This window comes from Helicoverpa zea, chromosome 18, assembly GCF_022581195.2.
Source record: "Helicoverpa zea isolate HzStark_Cry1AcR chromosome 18, ilHelZeax1.1, whole genome shotgun sequence".
NCBI classification, from domain to species: domain Eukaryota; kingdom Metazoa; phylum Arthropoda; class Insecta; order Lepidoptera; family Noctuidae; genus Helicoverpa; species Helicoverpa zea.
The window spans coordinates 11,753,854-11,776,203 of record NC_061469.1 but is presented as its reverse complement, the minus strand read 5'-3'; the positions used below and the strand labels follow the sequence as shown (position 1 = coordinate 11,776,203).

The following is a 22,350-nucleotide window of genomic DNA, read 5'->3' as shown; positions in this document are numbered from 1 at the left end:
TTTATCTGACGCTTTCAAATATGTACAATGATAAAATAGCCATAAAAAAAGTTTTTGCACTGTATCAGGATTTTGTTTTAAACATTTTTGTTTTAAATTTTAGGCATTCGTAATACCGCAAATGTTTTATGCGCTGCGTAATGTTGGGAATTTTTATTGGACGATAGGGAATTTTTATAGATTTAGTTTTATTAAATGGCCAACCGATAAGTTAATTAATCAATTCGCACATAGTTATGAATAATTTTGATCATGGAACAACAAAATTTTGAATAAATTAATCAATTTCAAAAATTCCAAAAATGTTTAGAACCACTGGCAATGGCTTAACCAGTGTTAGGTTTAATTGTATGTATGGCTTTCCTATAAGAAGATTACGGTTCGCAGAGAAAGGCCGGGTACATCTGTGCCAATTGTGGGGACCTCTCATTTGGGAGAGTACATACCTACGCCTCTTAGGTTCAGGGGGTGAGCAGAAACGACAGTTGTGTCAACAGTCTAGGTCAACAATTTCTTGCAAGTAGACAAGTTCGTTAAAGTTTTTGGAGTGTAAAGTATGTTTATTTATTTTATTTTTATTTTATTTTTATTTTATTACATAGGAACAGCAAACAGCCAGAATATACAATATACAGCAGAAATAAAAACATGCATAATTAAAATTAACAATATTCTAGCCCACAACACTGTTCACAAATAAACAAAAGTATAAAAAACATAAAAATACGCTAGGATAACTTACACTATTAAGTAATATTAAGTAATATTAAGTATTCTTGGTTACATTTTATTTACTTAACAGATCCATTTCTCTCAAAACTGTATGTTGCAGTGTTAAGTACTTTTAGTAACATTATATTTACTCATTCGATTCATTTACAAGACAAGACAAGTCAAGTCTTTAGGTTTTGCCATTGACCATTTGGTTCAGAGAAAACTTGTTTTCAAAGCTGCTTCAATGATGGGGCGAGGAAAACTAAAAACGTATATAGCGTTCAGTTCATCCTACTCAAAGACAGTCAGAATACGACACATGTACTAGTAAATTTCCACTGAAAATCTCAAACTTCTCACGCCACACACACACACAGTACCCATGAAGTGTGTTTACAGCGTTTTCACCATCAATCCCGTCCCACATTCCCAAATCAAAGTCTCCTTTAAATAGAGGTGGCACTTTATAACGCCATATCGATGGGAACCCATGGGCTCGTAAAGGGGAACTTCAACGCCCCGGCCCACTATAAATCCCTTGCTTCTATAGCTATGCAAAGGAATCAGATCTTGTAGTACAGCTAGGAACGAAAGTGTTATGAATGTGTAATAGACTTTTTTGAGTACATGAAAATAAAAGGTGCATGCAGGTCGATCCGGTTTACACCAGTATTTTGGTTGATAAAACTGGCTACTAAACACAACAGGATTGCTGCAAAAGGAGATAAATTTATTTTTATATATTGTCGTTTAAAACAATGTAACTTTTTCTGAACATTTTATACGTTTTAAAAATAATAAGTAAGCAACCATTTTTAAAGTGTGAATTACTCTGCAAAAGAAAAGCCGAGACAATCCGAAGTTAATCCAGTTGAGACGTACTTATTTAATAAACGATACTATTCTTAGAGAAGAAATAATATTTAAGTGCCAAGTAATAGAAAAGAACAGACTTTCTATTCATAAATAATAGAAGTTTGATGTATATTTTCATTATCTCGAAGTGCATAAGTTGGCTATCTTGAACTGAAAGAAATTCTGAGTTTCTTGCTTATCTTGTGACAAACTTACAAGTAGGGAGACCCGTGATTTAGTAATGTTTCAAAGATTTATTATTCTGCAGACTAGATCGTAGTTTCATACATTGCGATTCCTTATGTTAATCGAAGACTCAAAAGATCGAGAGGTGTGGAGCAAAATGGGGAGGCCTTTGCCCAGCAGACAATACAACTTTAATGGAAGCTATGATTTATACCCCAGCAGTTTTCCTGTTCCCACAAAGCTAGTTCAGATCGGCACCAGCCTCAAAAAACCTACACACGAATTGCACCAATTTTTTACTCAGACTTTGTTCAAACACTTTTGAGCTCAAACATACAAAAAAGTGCAGCGTTCGCGTGAGAACCGCGTGAACACGGGTAACGTCGAAGGTGTTCAGATAACAGCCTCCACCACTTTGTTACGCTGAGTGCTCCACGTCGGGGTAAATCTGCATTCGAGCTGTACTTGTGTTCAAGGAATTTATGGAAAGATGCATCGAAATAAATTTTGATGCCTCTTGAAATTGAATAGATAATTGAAAATGAATTAGAATTAAAGGATAATTAGGTCCGCTTTTTGTCTTACAATTCAATCCTTGCAGTTATTTAATGTCCCATCTTAATATCAGAATAAATTCTGAAAATTAACTCAATAAATCAAACTAAAAATGATTTTGAGACTCTTTTCCTTTTCTGCCTAAGGTTGTCTGTAAGAGATCGCTTTTAGCTATAAGACCGCACATTGTGTCACCTAACTTTTTTATATATTATAGTTTTTTATTAATGTAAATTGGTGTACATAATCTTATATATAAAAATGAATTGCTGTTCGTTAGTCTGACTAAACCTCGAGAACGGCTGGACCAAATTAGCTTATTCAAAGTCAAAGTCAAAGTCAAAGTCAAAATCATTTATTAAAATAGGCTAATACGATTAGCACTTTTTAACGTCAAGATTTTACAAGAATGACAGCACCCCCAAAACGCCCCCCTTTCACCACTTCCTAGTGTTATGGCTGGAAAGAAGAAGCGGTGAAGAACAAACTTCCCAGCAACACAGCTGTCTATACAATTTAATTATTATTAATTTATTTTACAATTATACAATCCAATTTTATCAATTATTAATTTAAAACACAGAAAAATACAAAATAAAATAAAGCACTTTTGTTCCACTTCAGAGCTGCCATCTGCGTTTATCTGTGAAATAATCATTAACATTATAATATGCCTTTTTAACAAGAATTTCTTTGATTTTGTTTTTAAAAGAACTGTCCGTTAATTCCAACAGATGAACCGGAATTCCGTTATAAATGCGTACACAAAGCCCCACAAATGAACCGTGCACCTTATGTAGACGATAATTAGGTGCGGTTAACTTATGTTTATTTCTAGTATTAAAATGATGTACGTCGCTGTTTTTACTATATGAATCTAGGTTTTGCCTTACGAATATTATATTGGCATAAATGTATTGAGACGCCACAGTCAGAATACCAATATCCTTAAATCTTTCCCTAAGGGAGACTCTAGCACCAAGTTTGTATAGCACGGACAGCGCGCTTCTGTAGTACGAAAACATTCTCGATATCGGCAGCATTGCCCCACATAAGAATTCCGTAGGACATGATGCAGTGAAAATAGCTAAAGTACACTAAACGCGCCGTGGCTACATCGGTGAGAGCTCTTACTTTCCTGACAGCGTACGCAGCAGAGCTTAATTTACCCGTGATGCCAGTTATATGCTCACCCCATTGAATTTTGGAGTCTACTGTTATCCCTAGAAAAGTCGTAGCATGTACCGTTTCAAGTTCCTCATTGTTCAAAATTACACCGGGACCGAGATTTTTTACATTGGGCAAAGCAAATTTAATACATTTTGTTTTCTTCGTATTCAAAACTAAATTATTGGCTGTAAACCATTGCGTTACTAGTGAAAGACAAGAATTCACGTCATCAAAATCTACTCTATTCCTTTAAAAATTAGAGAATTTAATTAGAAAATTAGAGAATTATTATTAACTTTAAAAATTAGAGATGTGTCATCAGCAAACAATACTACATCACACAATGATTTTAAATAATATGGCAAGTCATTAATGTATACAAGAAACAAAAAAGGACCTAAAATCGACCCTTGCGGTACGCCCAAATGAACGGGTAGATTGGAAGATTTGACACCATTAACATCAACACATTGCATTCTACCGCTTAAATATGAGCTAATAACACTAAGTGCGCTGTCTCTAATACCATAGTACTTTAGCTTCTTGGTAAGCGTTTCATGTTGGACGCAGTCGAACGCCTTAGAGAGATCACAGAACACCCCGATAGCATTCTGTGACTTCTCCCACGCACTGAATATATGTTTCAGTAGAGCAACTCCGGCATCCGTTGTGGAGCGACCCTTTGTAAAACCGTATTGTTCCGCATGTAAAATATTGTATGAATTAAAATGCCGGAGGAGTTGATTTAAAATTAGCTTTTCGAAAATTTTGCTCAACGCGGGCAGAATTGAAATCGGTCTAAAGTTGCCTAGATCGTTCTTGCTCCCGGATTTAAAGAGAGGTATAACTTTACTGTATTTCATAAGTTCAGGAAAGGTACCTGAGTCAATGTACTCATTAAATATACGAGCTAAATAGGGCGCAATATCGTCAATAATACAGTTTAAGACTTTAACAGAGATACCCCATAAGTCACCTGTCTTTTTTGAATTTAATGACTTGAAGGTTCTTACTATGTCATAAGGTGAAATATAACTAAAGGTAAATGTGGCTTCACATTGACTAACACTACTACGTAAAAGTTTTTCGGCGTTGGTGGCAGAGGAGTCTAAGCCGCTAGTGGTCTTGATTGGAATATTAGAGAAGAATGTGTTAAATTCGCGAGCTACATCAGAATCTTTCTCATAAACTTGATTCTCATTAATGATTTTATACTGATTATCACGCTGTTTGATTTTCCCGGTCTCGCTATTTATAATATTCCACGTCGCTTTTATTATACTCTTACTATTCTTAATTTTATTACTGAAATACATTGATTTTGCCGCATGACAAACTTTTTTAAACAATTTAGAGTAATTCCTAACAAATCTAATAAAATTTTCATCAAAATTATAATTTTTCATTTCATACAACTCATACAGCTTAACTCTACTCTTGTAAATGCCGGGGGTAGCCCACTCATTGAAGTTAGCCGTTTCTTTTAGTACGAGCGTTTTGGTTTTAAAACTAGAATTAAATTCGTATTTTATTATATCAAATAGTGCTCCGTACATTAAATGGGGATTGTTTTTATTTAATATTTCATTGTCTAGTTTCGCGTTAATATTATTTTTAAAACTATTAAAACGACTGGTTGTTAAGGGCCGACATGTTATTTCCCGCTGGATTTTATTCTTTTTATCAGGAAACCGTGCCAGTTGACCACAATGATCGGAAGTTAGGCCATTGGTAATCAGAGTCTCTGTGGCGCTACAATTAGTAAATATATTATCTAAACAGGTTGACGAGGTTGCCGTAATTCGAGTTGGTTCTAGAAATTTTACTAAGTTAAATGATTTAAATAAGTTTAGCAACCTTGTAGTTAAAGAAGATGATTCTAAAATATTAACATTGAAGTCACCGCAAACTAAAAGTGATTTACTAGTGGAATTAAGTTTAGAGAGAGAATTTTCCATTACTGATTCAAAAGTGTTAAAATCACCTGAAGGAGGCCTGTATACACAAATTATAACAAACTGCTCCAGTTCAACACATGATAATTCTACATTGCGCTCGACTGATAATTTTACTATATCTGAACGTTCCTTACACTTTAAATTATTAGTTACAATTATAAGAGAGCCACCATGGATGGCTTCCTTTCTAACGAATGAACTTTGTACTGAATAATTACTGTTATTAAGGAATATTATTTCACTATTTCTGTGCCAGTGCTCAGTTATGCACATTACTTGTACCATATAATGTTCAATGAATAAACTTAATTCTAAATCCTTGCCGGAAGGGCCCTGAATGTTTTGATGTACAACATTCAGTTGATGTGGCCCACCCTTTGTCGCACCATGTAGTTTAAACTATCAGGTGTATCAATAGTTGTATTAGTAGAACTACTAATATTATTAAAAGAAGAGGTTACCGTAGTAGAACCTGGGTCAATTTGTATATTATTTGCTATCAATATAGCAATTTGTCGTTTATAATAAAAACTTAGATACATTGTATCATTTGTCACTACAAAATTATTTATAAATTTATTCTGGTTTTACAATGTTTCTAAAGGTCCAGGGAAGGTTTAAACGATACGAAGTTCGCGGGATCAGCTAGTAAATAATATATCTATCTATCATTTCAATACATCATCATCATACATCTATGAAAGAATTTTACTATTCAGTTGGCACAATAAAGATCTATCAAAAAGTTACACCACATTTTCAACACCATTATTCTGACTGCACTTCATAACCCCTCACAGTTCAATATAACCGCAAAACTATACCTCACGTACTGCACCCCTATTCCTGCTATATAGCAATTTAAGGATCGGCCACTCGCCCTCCAATTTATTGAACTTGTCTCAAGAAAAGGGTCTTAGTAGGAATATTCTCAGACAATGGGGAAGATGATAGTGCCGGTGAATATAGGCTTACGCACCGATGAGGAATGGACAACATTTTTACACGCTTTTTATTAGCTTCACCTGTATGTTTGTAGGTTTGTAACCGACTTCTTTGGGCGCGATTTTGACCCACTTTAAACGGCCAGATTTCGTTCAAACTTTGTAGATTTATTGAGGACCGATGACAATACACTAATTTGATAAAATTATTCCATTTTTAACCGACTTCCCAAAAAGGAGGAGGTTACACATACACATCGATTACTCCGAGGTTTATAAACCGATTTACGTGATTCTTTTTTTGTTCGACTCGGAATAGCTGCCAGTTGGTCCTATAGTCATCAGATCAGGATCTGATGATGGAAACCCTGAGAAATCGAGGGCAACCTTCGAAAGTTGTAGGCATACATAGGATAAAAACTTGACACTCAGGTGTACGCCTAAAAGCACTATTCAACTGTGAAGATTTGGAGCTGACCTGATGATGGAGACCAGAGAGGGTCGAGGGAACTCGACAACTGAATATGTAAACTACCTCGTGTTTGGGCTTAAATTATTTGTATTGACAAGACCTTTGCAACAGTGAAGGTTTGGAGCTGACCTGATGATGGAGACCAGAGAAAGTCGAGGGAACTCGACAACTGAATATGTAAACTACCTCGTGTTTGGGCTTAAATTATTTGTATTGACAAGACCTTTGCAACAGTGAAGGTTTGGAGCTGACCTGATGATGGAGACCAGAGAAAGTCGAGGGAACTCGACAACTGAAAATGGAAACTACCTCGTGTTTGGGCTTAAATTATTTGTATTGACAAGACCTATGCAACAGTGAAGGTTGGGAGCTGACCTGATGATGGAGACCAGAGAAAGTCGAGGGAACTCGACAACTGAAAATGGAAACTACCTCGTGTTTGGGCTTAAATTATTTGTATTGACAAGACCTATGCAACAGTGAAGGTTGGGAGCTGACCTGATGATGGAGACCAGAGAAAGTCGAGGGAACTCGACAACTGAAAATGGAAACTACCTCGTGTTTGGGCTTAAATTATTTGTATTGACAAGACCTATGCAACAGTGAAGGTTGGGAGCTGACCTGATGATGGAGACCAGAGAAAGTCGAGGGAACTCGACAACTGAATATGTAAAATACCTCGTTTGGACTTATATTCTTTGTATTGATGAGAACTTCCCACTTGTATGGATAGTGACAACTATTCGTATCACTGAAAAGCTTTAAATAAAAAACTTTTTTACAAAAAAATTAAACCGGCTTCCCAAAACACTAAAAAGCAAAAAAAATACTAATTTTAGGTACATCGGCCTAAAAGTCGGTGGCAAAATTAACTTAGTAACATCCATTAGACACCGACTTGTAGGCTTTTCAATTTGCAAAATATGATTTTTGCTAATTTATATAATTTTTATCTATAAGGTAAGAAAATTAATTAAAATTTTCTATAATTTTTCTCTACAGTCGATAAGGCAGGACTCGATGTTAATTTTTATTTCCAATAATTATCTTTAGCCGTTTTCTCTAATATTGACAAATTTTATACTAAAGAGAATTTTAATTCTACAAAACAAATAATAGTTTTAAAACAAACTAAAAACTAGAAAATAAATAATAGTTTAAAAAAACTAAAAAATACGCTTTTTATAGAAAACCGAACTAAAAAATAGAAAATAAATTTTAGTGAATTTAAATTAAGAAAATAGTGTTAAAAATTTCAATGAATATAAATTAATAATAGAGTGAATACAAAAAAAAATATTTAAAAAAAGCGTGGGGTGCTTTTTAAGGTACCTATTATCGAAATGAAAATCACTCTACTCATATCTGTCAATAAAATATTTATAACTATTGACACCATGCACCCCACGCTTTTTTTAAATATTTTTTTTTGTATTCACTCTATTATTAATTTATATTCATTGAAATTTTTAACACTATTTTCTTAATTTAAATTCACTAAAATTTATTAGTTGCTAACACTTTAAGTTTGTTGAGAAAGTTTGTTAATAATGTGAGGAAAAGTACTTCACAGCTGTTAAGTGTTTCTTTTTTTATTTGAGACTATAATGGTACCGATGGCGTGCGTAATTATTAATATTTAGCATTAGCATTTCGGTGAGGCTGTTGGGGGAGGCACGGGTATTATGAATTACTAAATGATTAGACTTACACAAACAAAAGTCTGTGTCATATGATATTGAGTAACAACACATATGGCATCTGTTATAGGGAACCAATTTTTCATGACGATGCCCAATCATAGCGTTAAAAAAGCTTACTTGTTCATATACCTTACTTACAATACTTCCATAAATTCCTATTTTATCGAAAAAAAACTTAAAAACCTAAAAGAAAATCACACTAGGCTCTCCACAGCTCTATACAGATCTCTGTCGGTCCTCAATCAACCAGTATCACGGTGAGGCATTAAGCCCGCACTTCTTCAGCCACTTATCAGCCCCTCACATGGCTCATGGCTCATGGCTACACCGACCCATTATCGGACAACATCGAGATCGCGGGAATTCCACCATCGACCACCTAATTTTATGAGATTTAGGGGATCCGGACAAATCCGGATTCGGAAGATGCGTGACGATAAAGTTTTATTGTTTGGAGGCTTTTTCTGTGGTCTTTGAATTGTCTTCGGAAGTCGGTAGAAGTCTGTAATGTAAGTGCAAGGAAGTAATTTTATACTGTCTTAAACTGTGATAGTATTTTTGGACTGAATTTTCATTACATTTACCTTACACCACCACTCAGGTTTTAATCAATTGTTGGTCAATGGATTGGTCATTTACTTTTGTGCTGATTACACTTACCCTGCCCAATTTGCCACTATCCCATCGTTCCATGTACTAAACATACCTTGTCACCAATCTAGTACCTACAGACAGGTTCAAGAACATAAGCACACTTATACACCCACGTTACCACTACAGCAATATAGCAAGCTTCGCAAATTCACCACACATCTACATTAAGCCTAACCTCGGCCGTATATTCACGGTATCTTCCCGACGCGGGGGCAGCATACATTAGTCAAGACGCACTGACATCTCTGCCACACCCCCCAAGATACGACACGTTTTATTTGCCTCATTGGAGAAAATACTTTTTTTTTCGACCGAGCAAAAAAACGTTCAAAAGGAAAGTTTGAAAATACACGATGTGAGCTACGAAGATGCTACGCGCTACGTAATTGCTACGAACTACTACGGCGCTACGAGGGCTTTAATTCTACATGGAAGCAGACTTTTAGTAATTACACAATAGTTGTTCTTAATCAGCCTCTGTATTTTTCATTTTCTGTTCTTATCTTTTGTACTTGGAGACTTTATTGATGCTTGTTCTGGTAAAAGGGATTACAACATATTGCTTTCTCAGGGTATCTGAAAAATTAAGAACAAGATTGGGTGTCACAACTAAGTTTTAGGACTTTCTCTTTTTAGTGACTGTCTCTAACTAGGAAGGACATGAGTAAATAGGTTGAAGCGAATAACTTAAGCCCGAAACCCCACAGTAAATACGATTTATATACCAAATCTCTCATCTCATACAATTAATACGTATATTACCGTGAGATTTCACACAGTGATTCAAGGCAAACAAAATGATTGCCCACCACAATGCCTATTAGGAAAGTAAATTATCTCCAAGAATGGAGTGACAGTGGTTCTGACACGGCGAGTGTTGGGAAAATTGCGTGTTCATTGTGCACGCAATAATGAGCTTTATGCTATATAGTTATTGGAGCTGTTGTTGTTTGTATTGTGTTGGTATGTGTTTGTGGTGTTTGGCAGTAATTAGGATAGCTAAGTAGGTTATTGATTGTCTGGAGATAGGACAGATTTTTTTGGTGAAGGACTTTTGAATGTCGTTTAGACAAGAAATAATAATATAATAATTAACCGTGTGCATTTATTTAAAATTGTATCATGTGTCAACTCCGCTTCAGTCATAAAGTAAAACTGAACTTTTAATTATATTTGTTTATTCAATTAGTGAAAATAGCTCCATGCGGGGCCCAATTTCACAGAACAGATTGTCATGGTTTAAGTACATACCGATCGTGACACTAATCTGTAGGTACATTCATAGCAGCTGCATTCAGGTTCAAACAGACATAAACTCAACAAACACTAGGACCAATCACACATAATAATAAATATTTGTCAACTTTTGCGACTACACTTTCTAAACGTACCCATTGCTATATCATAAAGTCACCAGCTACAATAATCGAGTTACTTTGCACAATCAGGCACCGACCACAGAGAAGTCTCCACAGACTATAGCACGGCTAGAGGCGTCGCCCCGCACAGCCAACGATTGTTTCCATTTCCTGTTCAATAGTGCACTATCAATTGTCTAGACACCACCATCTAACAGTTTTCATTTAGTATCGAGAAACAGAACTTGTACTTTTTTTGTAGTAAGTGATTTTACATTCTTGATTTTTTTTTTAAACTTAGTTTTGACAAAAGTTTTTCTGCTATCAGAGTATACTTTGGTGTATATTACCAGATAAATAAGATAAGAAAATTATAAAAATCATTATGGTACTTAATTTAAAATCGTACAAGGGCGGGACGTGCGGGATGGGTTGCTTAAGAATAAACAAACTCCATACAATTTTGTCAACCCCAGACAAAACGAAAAAACTCCAAGTTCGCGACTACCCGTATAAACGACACATCTAAATAATGACCTATCCTAAACCTAGCACACACAGCTAATCATTACTCTTCTTTTTGCGTCTTCGGGTAAAAACAAACAACAGTCGCGTAGGGTGACCAGGCTGCGGGCGTAATCCGGACATACCGGCACTCGGTCCCGATTGATAAACATAGGGGAACAACGCTTTAACTGAAGTTGTGTGTTTGCTTTTTGACGTTAAGTCTACTTGTGGGATAGTGTTTCATTAATTTTAATTAAGAATGTAAGTTCTTCGACACGATTTATAAACTGCTGTGGTTAAAATAAATAATAAATAGTTCTAGATTATCTTGACATTTAAATGGAACATAATTTCCATCTCATTATGACAAAACCAAAGCAAAAGTTTAGCCAATTGACTATCTATAGAATCGTACTCGGAAATAAAATACGCCAAACAAAATTAACTACACAATTCCAATTTCCTATTTCTAAATGGAAGTAATTTGAACTTACGCATAGAATTCAATATCGGCGTCAATACAGCGAACAAATTGGCCGGTATTTATCTAAAAACAAACGCTAGGGTAACCACAGTGTGCGGACGTAATCCGGACAGCCGCGCACTCGGGTGTTCTCGATTGATAACATTTTTATTTGCCACTTAAATAGTGGGGAAACAAGGGTTGCGGATGAAGGGGATAATATCGGATCTTAGGACGCGAGTTAAAAGGCGAGCGTGTGGAAAAAACAACGGAATTTCTGTTTGTTTTTCTCTTTTTTAGTAAGTCGCTTTTAAGAGGAGACCCTTGGTATTAGGGATTGACATGAAGTTGGGAGTGTTTTTGAACGATATCATTGAGATCTAAACAAGTTGTCTTTGTCCCATAACAAAGAACCCTTTTGAAGTAGAATAACAGAACGTTTTACACAGTCAAATAATTGCAAATAAAACAACAGGCACTGCAATAAGTTTCTATAAATAAATAAAACTCATTCTTTAACTACAATATAATCGCTCAACAAAAACCATAATCACAAAACAAATAAGAAAAAAAAACGTAACAAAAAATCAGTTTTCCTGCAATCATTACATTTAATTACCTCACATGTCTGACGGTGCGTGAGCACATAATCAATCTCCCCTCCCTTCACCCTCCTTCCCTCCACTCCCTTAGCTGAAGTAAAACAACGCGACCCAGCCAACAGTGAAAATTTCTTATTGAGACTTATCCCCGGAAACAATTTAATTATGGTGTTTCTACTTTTTGTAAAGATTTTTGTAAGGCGGACTTTGAGTAAGGCAATGAAAAAGAATTTTTAATCTTGATTTGAGAATTTGAAAAAGGCCCCGCAGTCGATAGAGATTGGAAGTCTAAGGATGATTGGAGTGTTTGTGGACTAGACTTTCAAAATTAATCTCTGGATATTCTAGAAATAATAATTATTATGAATAGAGTCTTATCCGACGGATTTTATTGAAGAATTTTCTTTTGTTAAAATAAATAAGCACTGTTTCTAAAAATACTTTAATCCAAATATAAACCTGCTTTGTGAACAAAACTAACTTTGTGATGCCAATCCCGGACCAGACCGAAGGTGACACAAGTGAATAAAATAGTACCAGAGTACTTTCTACTACATTTATTTGATTGGTTATATTTAAAAGAAGGACCGTATCACTTTATATTTACTTTAACAAAATGATATTTTATTTTCTGCTCCGAAAACATTTTAATTACCTAAAAGCTATCTTCTAAAAGGCTGTTACCATCAAATTTATGATATACAAAGGATCCAGCTCCCGTTCCAACGAGTATGCGGTACTCTCCCGGCCAAGCCGACCAATTGGCGGAACCTGATGTTTGCACGATGTACATCGCTGGCTATGTTCCACCGTCATGAAGTACACGACCGACAAACACAGACATGTATGTGGGTTTCAAAGTAAATGATCGTCTTTGCCAGTGCATTGGTACAGGTTCGTGAATAGATTCCGAAACGAAAAAACATTTATTCCTACGTTCAGACAAGCCGATAGTTTATGATAAATCGATATGTTATTTAAAATTAAAAAGGCCATGTTTATTTCGCTGGATTTTACAGTTTATCCCGTCTGCTTCCCGAAGGAAATGGAATCTATAGAATGTATTGGGATTTTTCTTTCAAGTTTGTTCTGTTTCTTAATGTTTTTGGTTTGTGTTTCAGTTTGCATTCCAATGCGGTTAAACTGAGGTCTGGGAGTATATATGCGTGTCTGTATTTTTTTTCTTTTGCATTGGAGAAAAACTCAGTCTTTAGGTATGTGTTTATTTATTCGTGTTTTATTTATATTTAAGTAAAGGATAATGATTTTGTATGTGATAGCCCCGCTAATGAGATTGTCTGTATGGATCCTAGGCGACTTTGTAACATCTTTGATTAGCATGCGACAAGCAATAATATAATTATCGTGCCTTCCTAAAACTTTCCTTCTGTCTGAATTCAAAAATAACTGTCTGTCTGTCTGTCATGCTTTCACATGCTCATGTCATTTTGTAAACAAGTACTCTAGAAATAGGTTGCTTCTTACCCGATTGCACAAAGTGGATACCAGCAGGAATAGATACACAATGCATTGTTATAGAAATCGTAACATCTGTTGAATGTTTCTCACATTGTACGGTAACCAATTGACTAGCTACCGTAAGTTCTGCAACGGTTGCATTCGGAAACACCACTAACTACACACGCACTGTCGGCAATCATCCTAAATTGTAATCTTGAACGACGACCGCCAAACCACCAATCTACCGACGGTCCTTCACGTGTGACCCCCTCAAGTATCTTAGATTTGAGATCAATCCACCTCCAACGATGGCTTGCATTTAATCTGACGCGACAAACTAAAGGACGAACCCTGCGAACATTTGTCAGCCCTGTCTGTTAGGCAATTTATTAACCCATCAAACAATATCCCTCTTTATTTGTATTAACACAAGGTTGATTTTTCGTTTGAAAGTTTTTAGTTAGCTATAATTTCGATAGCTAACTGTACGCTTAGAACATCTGTTGTACGTAAATGGCATATGAGGTTATTATATTTATGTTGGTACGTTTTACGGTTTTAGGTGAAAGAAATGGTAAGAAAATTGGTATAATAACACTTTTTAGTACTAAATTGTTTGTGCACAAAATAACCTTTTTTATTGGCACCAATTTTATTTCATAATTTTATTATTTTAAATATTTATCTGCCTAGCTTTTTCCCAACTATGTTCGAGTCGACTTCAAGTCTAACCAGATGCCGCTGAGCACCAGTGTTTTACAAGGAGCGACTGCCTATCTAATCCCCTCAGCCAGATGCTCGGCCAAAGATTTTTTTTTCTTGAAAAATTCTGTATGTATCTAGTGCATATGTCTTAATGTTTCTTTTATATAAAGTAGGAAGCAGAGCTTATCCTACAGCGGTCACATTTCGTAGTTCACACAGAAACAGTCTATATCTCTCCATTCAGTACTAGCGAGGCATTCACGTCCAGAATTTATGCTCAAAATGTGGCTTCACCTGCGATTTTATCCTTTACTCTTGAAGCTGAAGCTCAGGTAGTACTTACACAATAATGAAGTAAATACCTAGGTTAGGTTCTAGAATTTGGAGTCCGTATTTAAGCAGTTTTGATTTATTTATACCAGGTCACTTTTGAACATGTACCTCTCTGGGCGAATCTGGGCTTGAAATGTAAAGTATTGTATTAAAAAGTACGCCTCTTTTATTAAGGACTGAAAATAAGTTAATCTGTGTCAAACACGACAAACAGGCTCGATATTACGCCTTAACTTCTTCTAAAATACAAAATACTTCAACAATAAAGTATAAGAAATAACTTCGAAATATTTCCCTGTAATCAGAATACCATCTTCAACGGAATACTGCCTCGAATATTTCACCCAACTCCTTTATTTCGAATGACTTTAAAATAACCTAAATACTCGAGAGCGATCTTAATAACATTATACACAATGTAGAATAATTCTCTGAACAATAACATTGACAGTAAACCGTGGAACAATGGCGGGAATCTATAGCGAACTAAAATAGAATATTCATTACGACTGTTACCTTTAAAATGGTGTCTGAAGGGAAATCATTAGCATTTCCCTACAGTAGGATGGGCCTCCTAAAGTCGGTAGGGATGGGACACGCTCGATGTCTTAATGTATTGATATATATGTATGTAGGCGATTTTCTGCTATGAAATTGTTTCGAGGATATTGTTATGTGACTTACTACGTGAGTACTAAGTATTGCCTCAGTTGAGTGACAAGAAGAAGGTGTATTTAGGCAAACGTTATTTAATTATGCCCAGCAAACAATCAATTAAGAAATAAACAGTTATCTCACACTAACATCGGTAAAAAGTAACCGAAACATAGCTCACACATACTTATTACGGATATATTAATAGCCTAGTAACTCCTACCCTTCTAATCTAATTAACTTCATCAACACGAAGCACCACTTCGTTTCAAAATTACAATTACAATTCAACTCACAAATGAACCAATTAATTTTCTTCTAAAATTTTAATAAGCCAATCTATCGACATCGTTTCACGTCCCTACTAGGGCCCATACAGCCTGTAATTGCGCGGCCACATTTTGGGGGTAGAAACACATAAATTACACCTTTTATTCATTCCCGATTGCTAGTGTTATTGCTATCATTAAGCACCCCACATTGGCCGTGTTACTATGTATTGAAATATTACCTTTATTAATGAAATGTGGATATCACGGCACGTGGAGAAGCTCTGTGGTTTTGTAATAACGTCTGTCTGTGTGTGCCTTTATAATCTTCTGTTGTGAAAGAAAAGGATGGAATGAATGCGCCAGTATATTCTATCTACAAAGAAAAGTTAGAGTTTGTAAACTGCAAAAGTAGGTCAAAATCGATCGGCTTTTTGCCTAATTTATTTATTCTAAATTCTAAATACTGTTCTCTAGTAAACTGACAATTATGAATTAGGATATTTCATTCACAAAAGATAAAAATTAAAATGTAATTCCACAAACATTTTCCAAGCATCTTTAACATAATTTACACAAAATAATAAACGAAGATATATTTAGCTCCGTCGTTCTCTACATTGTTTCAATGTTATTGTAACACCTATTAGGTACGCCAGTTCCTGCCGCGAGATGACAAGCAAATAACAATCAATGTTTTTCTTCCATTATCGTAAGGAAATTAATTCCTCCGTGTGCATGGAAGTAACTAAAATCAACTGTAGGTATTAGTGATGGGAACATTCCGTGGGCTTTATCGATATGATTTTTAGATTATCGATAGTCGCCTTTTTATATTTATACTAATAATTCAATCGCTGTTGTTTTTTAAATACATATCCTATCTGTTTTTATTGTCGAAAATACGGTAAAACATCCTAACATAATCATTAAAACACCTTCTCTAAGGCAGTAACAATACTTCGCAACAATTTTGCACGAATAAATAACAAACTGTCAATCAAGCTGACTAACGCTAAAGCTAGCAAACACTACAGCCAGCGAATCCACTTTTATTTAGTCACTCAGATTGCCGTCGAAGCCAATACACAATATTGTTCCTTCTCTTCAGAATATAAATGCCGGTGAAAACTCTCGCAGCCCCGTCTAAATAGGGGTGGCTAAATAACCGTGAAGCACGGGTAAAGGGTGCGCTGCCCAGTAATGCGGTTTTTGACGGTCTTGCCCATTAGAATAAACGTAGATTTACATGTTTTATTAAGTATTTTAAAACCATCTCTCAGAGCACCACAACATAACATAAACTGTTATTTCTTCTTGTTTTTAGCAACATAAATCTGATTAAATTAAATCTCAAAAAACAACTAAACATCAGTAAACTAAGAAATGTGAAATCCCAAAGAACCATCAATATATGTGACAGTCGATGGTTTACCATGTTTCCCTAAAAAATGCGACACAACGCTGTCTCGTCACTTCAAATTATATTATGATATACATGAAAGCATTAAAACGTCGATAGCTATATTTATGTGATTGTTGCTCTCATCCCTAGAGATATAAAGCTGTAGTACACCGCATGCTTCATTACTCCACAATCGCGTTACGTAGACGGGAGCCATTCGATAATTCTTGCATGCGCCTACCTTCGCCTGTACTTGTGTGTCTACGCTTTATTCCTTATACATAAAGGTAAATCATTTGATTCTTCGAGTTTTTAGTCATTTACAGCAATCGTTATGTCAGATCTGAAGTGATGATATGTTGGCCTATGTGTAAATTATTACTACACATGTATCAATTCAAACAAAGGTAAAATCTGCCTTTCGCGCTATGAGAAAAGACGTACAGTTTACTCGAGATGCCACGTGGAACAGCTAGTATGTATCTTTTTTAAACCACTACAAATCACAGTGCATTTGATGAATGTGAGCATAGCGTACCAATCATATTTGTGAATATCACGGCTTACTACTAATATCTCAACAATAACAAAAATAGCAAATTCCTTTACTTTTAGCCTTAAAATAAAAAACAATTTCAGCGAAATGTAGCAGCGTAACAGCGTGAAAGTTATGATAACCACACGCTTCGTTAGCGCACAATCCCAGCCAGTGTGCTTGTTTCTGTATGTTGCATATACGCTTACAAGACCTTTTGCCAGATTATTTTGTAGCGTTAGAGACGTTTTTTTTAACGACTTTGAACCAACTTGGAAAATCTCGTAGACGTAGATGGGTTGACTACATTTTTACTTTGTATATGATGCACTCTAGGGTTTCGAAGATGATTTTCTTGGTTAAGATTTAGTACTTTACCTAATCGAACTTGGAGAATCATCTGATTCAGTAACGACTAATACAACTACTCTTACTGCACATAAGACTCATTTCAAGAATATGGTGACTTTTTTAACAAATAAAATTAATGAACTTACGGGGCACACTATTTCAATAGCCAGTATACTTGCCAACCAATCAGCAACGCTGTTTACCGCCAAAATTAACAGTATAACCGCCAGCAATTTAATCAGAACGCAAATAATTTCCTATACATAAATCTACAGGCTAACTTAATAATGCATCATTATTGCATAAACCGGTCCAAATGACTGGCTGCGTATCAAATAACCTCGTCCCTGCGGCCACAGAGTGAGAGCAGCAATAATGCAATCAGCGGTAGGCCGACGCGCCGTCACAAACCTAATGCGTATATTGGTACTCTGCTGTTTTGTTATTCTGTGGAAGGGTGTAATTGCTTCTATATTTGGTTATGAGTATATTCCTTATTTTGTTGCTAAGATGATTGGCATTATTGTTTCTTTCGAGAGCCATTTTGTTTAAAATGTTTTAGAAAGAGTATTTTTGTCTTGTCTGAGTGATTTAGCAGTGACTATTTATGTATGTATCTGAGCACGTCTAAAGGAGAATTCCCCGATCTCCTAAAACTCTCTAGTTGCAAAGGCTCGACGACTCACAAAGGATAAATTCCTTACCAACTTTCAACATCTTTCTCAAGGTATGTTATTTTGAGTCAACGATCTAAAACAGGAGGTTACCATAACCATTTCCCGAGACACTGCATCGTAAATTGAAAGACTATCTATCACACATTCTAACGTGTTCATGGCGGAGTCAGGCCACAGGCCGATTGCAGTAATCCAATCAGGGCTGCTGCCCACAATTTGCGGGTAACTGATGCCTCTCGCCGTGTGCAATACCGTTTTGATATTCTGCTCTTATGACTGTGGTATACTTATTTATGTGTGGTTGTTTTGGGGGTATGGTGTGTAGGTTTAGAAATAGATAGGTGACATGTTGTTTTTCAATTTTTAGAAGTTTTTTTTTATGATACACTGTAAAATCAGATATTATGCTTATTAGTAACAAAATATTAGGAATTATGTAGCTGCATACAAAACTTTCAAATTAGCAGTCCTCTTTAGTGCTGGGTTAAGTCAATACCAAGTCCTTTCTTATATTTTGAAGCCATTTTAACACGCTTTTATAAGCTTGGGCTGTATGTGTGTAACTATGTAACGGAATCTTTGAGTACGATTTTCACCGGTTTTTTCCACTCTAAACATAATCCCAATAAATCGCACAAGTAAACAAAACCTGTAGTAAAACCTATAGGCTCCTCGCAACAATACAAAGGGGGGTCGCACACGAGCGATGGCAATTTGCGACGCGCAACACAGTCGCGCGACCAATAGATCGCAATCTAGACGAACAGCGCCAGATTAATCGTTTTTGTACACCGAGCTTTATTGGATTGGAGGAGATTGAGCTTTTTTGCTTCTTACTCGTGTTTTTAACGTAAGATAAAATAGTGGAATCGCACCTGGCCATTAAGCAGGAGTTTTTTCTATGTTGTCTAGTTCTGTGTTATTTGCAATCCAATTTAATTCAATCGATTTCGAGTAACACATATTATATTTATTGATACGAAAAAGATCATCACGTATTTCATAAAATACATCTACATATCCCATACCAATTCTTTATATGCTGCAAAAATGAAAATAACCGCATCCAAAAGTTTCACAGTTCGCTGTCCCACCGCAACACAGTGGCCGTTACAGGCTGCAGTAATTAGGAGGCGCGCTCGTGTCAATTCACTAAGTACGCAAACTTGATATTTGACGAATATTCCAACTTCGTTCCTCTTCGCTAAGTTGTCGAAAGTAGTATCAACTTGAAGACGATTAAGTGTTTCCCGTTGATAAGTTTGTTTAGTGATTATGGGGCTTTTAGTTCCAAAATGTTTGGTTTGTGAATATTATGTGGTCCTTTGATACGAATTGTTTGGTCCTTGTCGTCTCATGGGCATTGTTCAGTAGCGGGTTTGACTTTAATGATGGGGAGGATTTAAGTTGATTTAAGTTACTAAACTTTGGCATAATAAGATGTGTAAATGTTACTTTAACTGTCCCAGTTTTTCTGAAATAGAAACACCAAAACATTGACCTAAAGAGCAAAATGTTGAAACAATACAGTCGCTAATGTTGACTTAATAATAACTGACATATCACGCGCAGACATTCCATGGAACATAATCTCGTCATTATGAGTGGCTCCAATGCTTGCTGCGATTGTGAATATACCCGTCACAAAGTCTGCCTTGCTCCCTTCACCACCCAACAGCAACATCATAACTCTTAAACCCCATCACTCAATTATCAACCCTCCACGAACAAAATACAGTTCAAAATTAATTGATCACCCTCTCCGATATGTTTGAATTACATAATCGAATTCTATTGTGTCTGCATTTAACGGCTTTTTAAATTGCACATGAAAGGAAGCTCTAATTTGTTGCGATTAGGGTTCGATTTGGTTTGGTTAGGCTGGTGGATGAGTTGATTCATTATTGAACCAGATTTGTAAGACAATGAGGCGTGTGCACAATGAGCGACAATATTGTGTGGAGGCTACGAGCTATACTATCGGCTGTTTAAGCGCTTTGTAAGCGATGCGTGGCGATGAGCGGCCGTGACAATCGATAATCCTGTTGCTGTCATAATCGGATCCACTTTTGTATTCGTGAAGAATAAAACGCTCTTGCTTCACGCTCTTTTAATTAGCTCTTCGGGATCAAAAATCGACTCAATGAAGGGTTTCCATATACATACATATTTTAGCCTCTAGTAAGTTTGTTATCTTCCTTTTTAGATAACGAAACATAATTTATCCTGTTTATTCGTAATACAATACAAAACCTAGTCAAAAGCTTATATCCTTACCCTTAACCCTATCATACAAAAGACAAAAAATCTCGTTATTCACTCCTTTGGAGTCAAAAAATACAATACGTGCAGTATGAAAGTATCATTTTAACAAAAAAGGGACCAGCGGGGAAAATGCGACACCCCGGAGGGTTCCGCCTACTTTTTTCTTTGGTCCTTGGGTCCGGTTACGAACCTTTTTATTCGGATCGTGACGTAAATGTGAGGCGAGATCAGGGGAAAGTGTCGCGAGGTTTTCGACTTAATTTAGTGCCTGCGATGATTAATTAGTGAAAAATTCTTATTGTTGCCTAGATTTTTTGACGTCATCGTTGTAAAAATGTGTCGGTATAGGTACTTTTGGTAATTTATTTCCATACCCAAAAAATAAGCTCTAAATACATGTAGGTACCGTATGTATTGTATGTATATTCGTGTTTACTGCATAATATTTACGCTCACAGTCGGTCTCTAGTAATAAAAATTGATCATTTTGGCTTGTGGTTATATTAACAGTCACATACGTCGTGTCTATTATTTATTATATCGTGTCTATTTGTATGTGACAGTCACAGTCAAATTAGACCAAAGTCAATATTAAACATAATACGTGCAATTTCATCTTCCCACTAACTCGCTCATGTATTGACAGACGAACGGACGAAAACCACAAACAATTGAATTGTGGTCACAAATCAGTAGATGACCACAAATTACCAATATGGCCTCATTACGTAACTACCAGTATTACTGTCAAAATACCGTATGAGTCTCTAATTTACTTAATCACGTTAGTATTTCCAGCTTCGCTTGAATTAGTCAAAATTATCTCAAAGTATAAAATAATTAAATTCCACGTCGTCCCGCCTACTTACTGATTGCCTAAAACATAAATATTTCTCGAGAAATAAGAATAAGATCCGGGGCGCCTAGGCAACAAGATTGACAAATTCCCGTTTCTTAGCAACTGGCCCTGTGGCGCAATGGATAACGCGTCTGACTACGGATCAGAAGATTCCAGGTTCGAATCCTGGCAGGGTCGCATAAGCTTTTTGCTTTTTCTCCAAATCGCTGTCATATGTAGTTTGTGTTATGTGATTTCGCTAACGGCCTACTTTAATTGAAACCTTAGCATATCTATGAATAATTTAAAAATAACTCTTTCAAATCTGATTATCGCAGTGCAACATAACCCTTTTGACGCAATAATTTTTTCGATAAACCCCCCTAGAATAACCAGATTATGACCACACATTTGCTTAAAACATCCCTAAGAATTAATTCACGAACCGCATACATAATTCATTTACAGCGCCCCCTAGTGCTGGAATCAAACACTAATTGTCTGAGTGACATCACAAAGGCAGGAATCGAATCACGCGATTATCGAATTATACCGAATAATATATTTTTTGTGGTTGTACATTGAATTATTTCCTTTTGTATGCAGTGGGGGAACACCCTTATTTTGACGTGTGTTCTCATTTCGTTATTTTGATGTGACAATTATTTTTGAAGAGAATTGTGAGTTAGGTATTTGACATTGTAAAGGATTTTTGA

At 35.8% G+C, this 22,350-nt stretch overlaps 1 non-coding gene across 1 annotated transcript; it reads left to right on the top strand.

Annotated features, from left to right (window-relative positions):
- Positions 1-21,759: 21,759 nt before the first annotated feature.
- Positions 21,760-21,832, top strand: Trnar-acg. Its single transcript has one exon. It is a non-coding gene; the product is annotated as a tRNA-Arg (tRNA).
- The last annotated feature ends 518 nt before the right edge of the window (positions 21,833-22,350 follow it).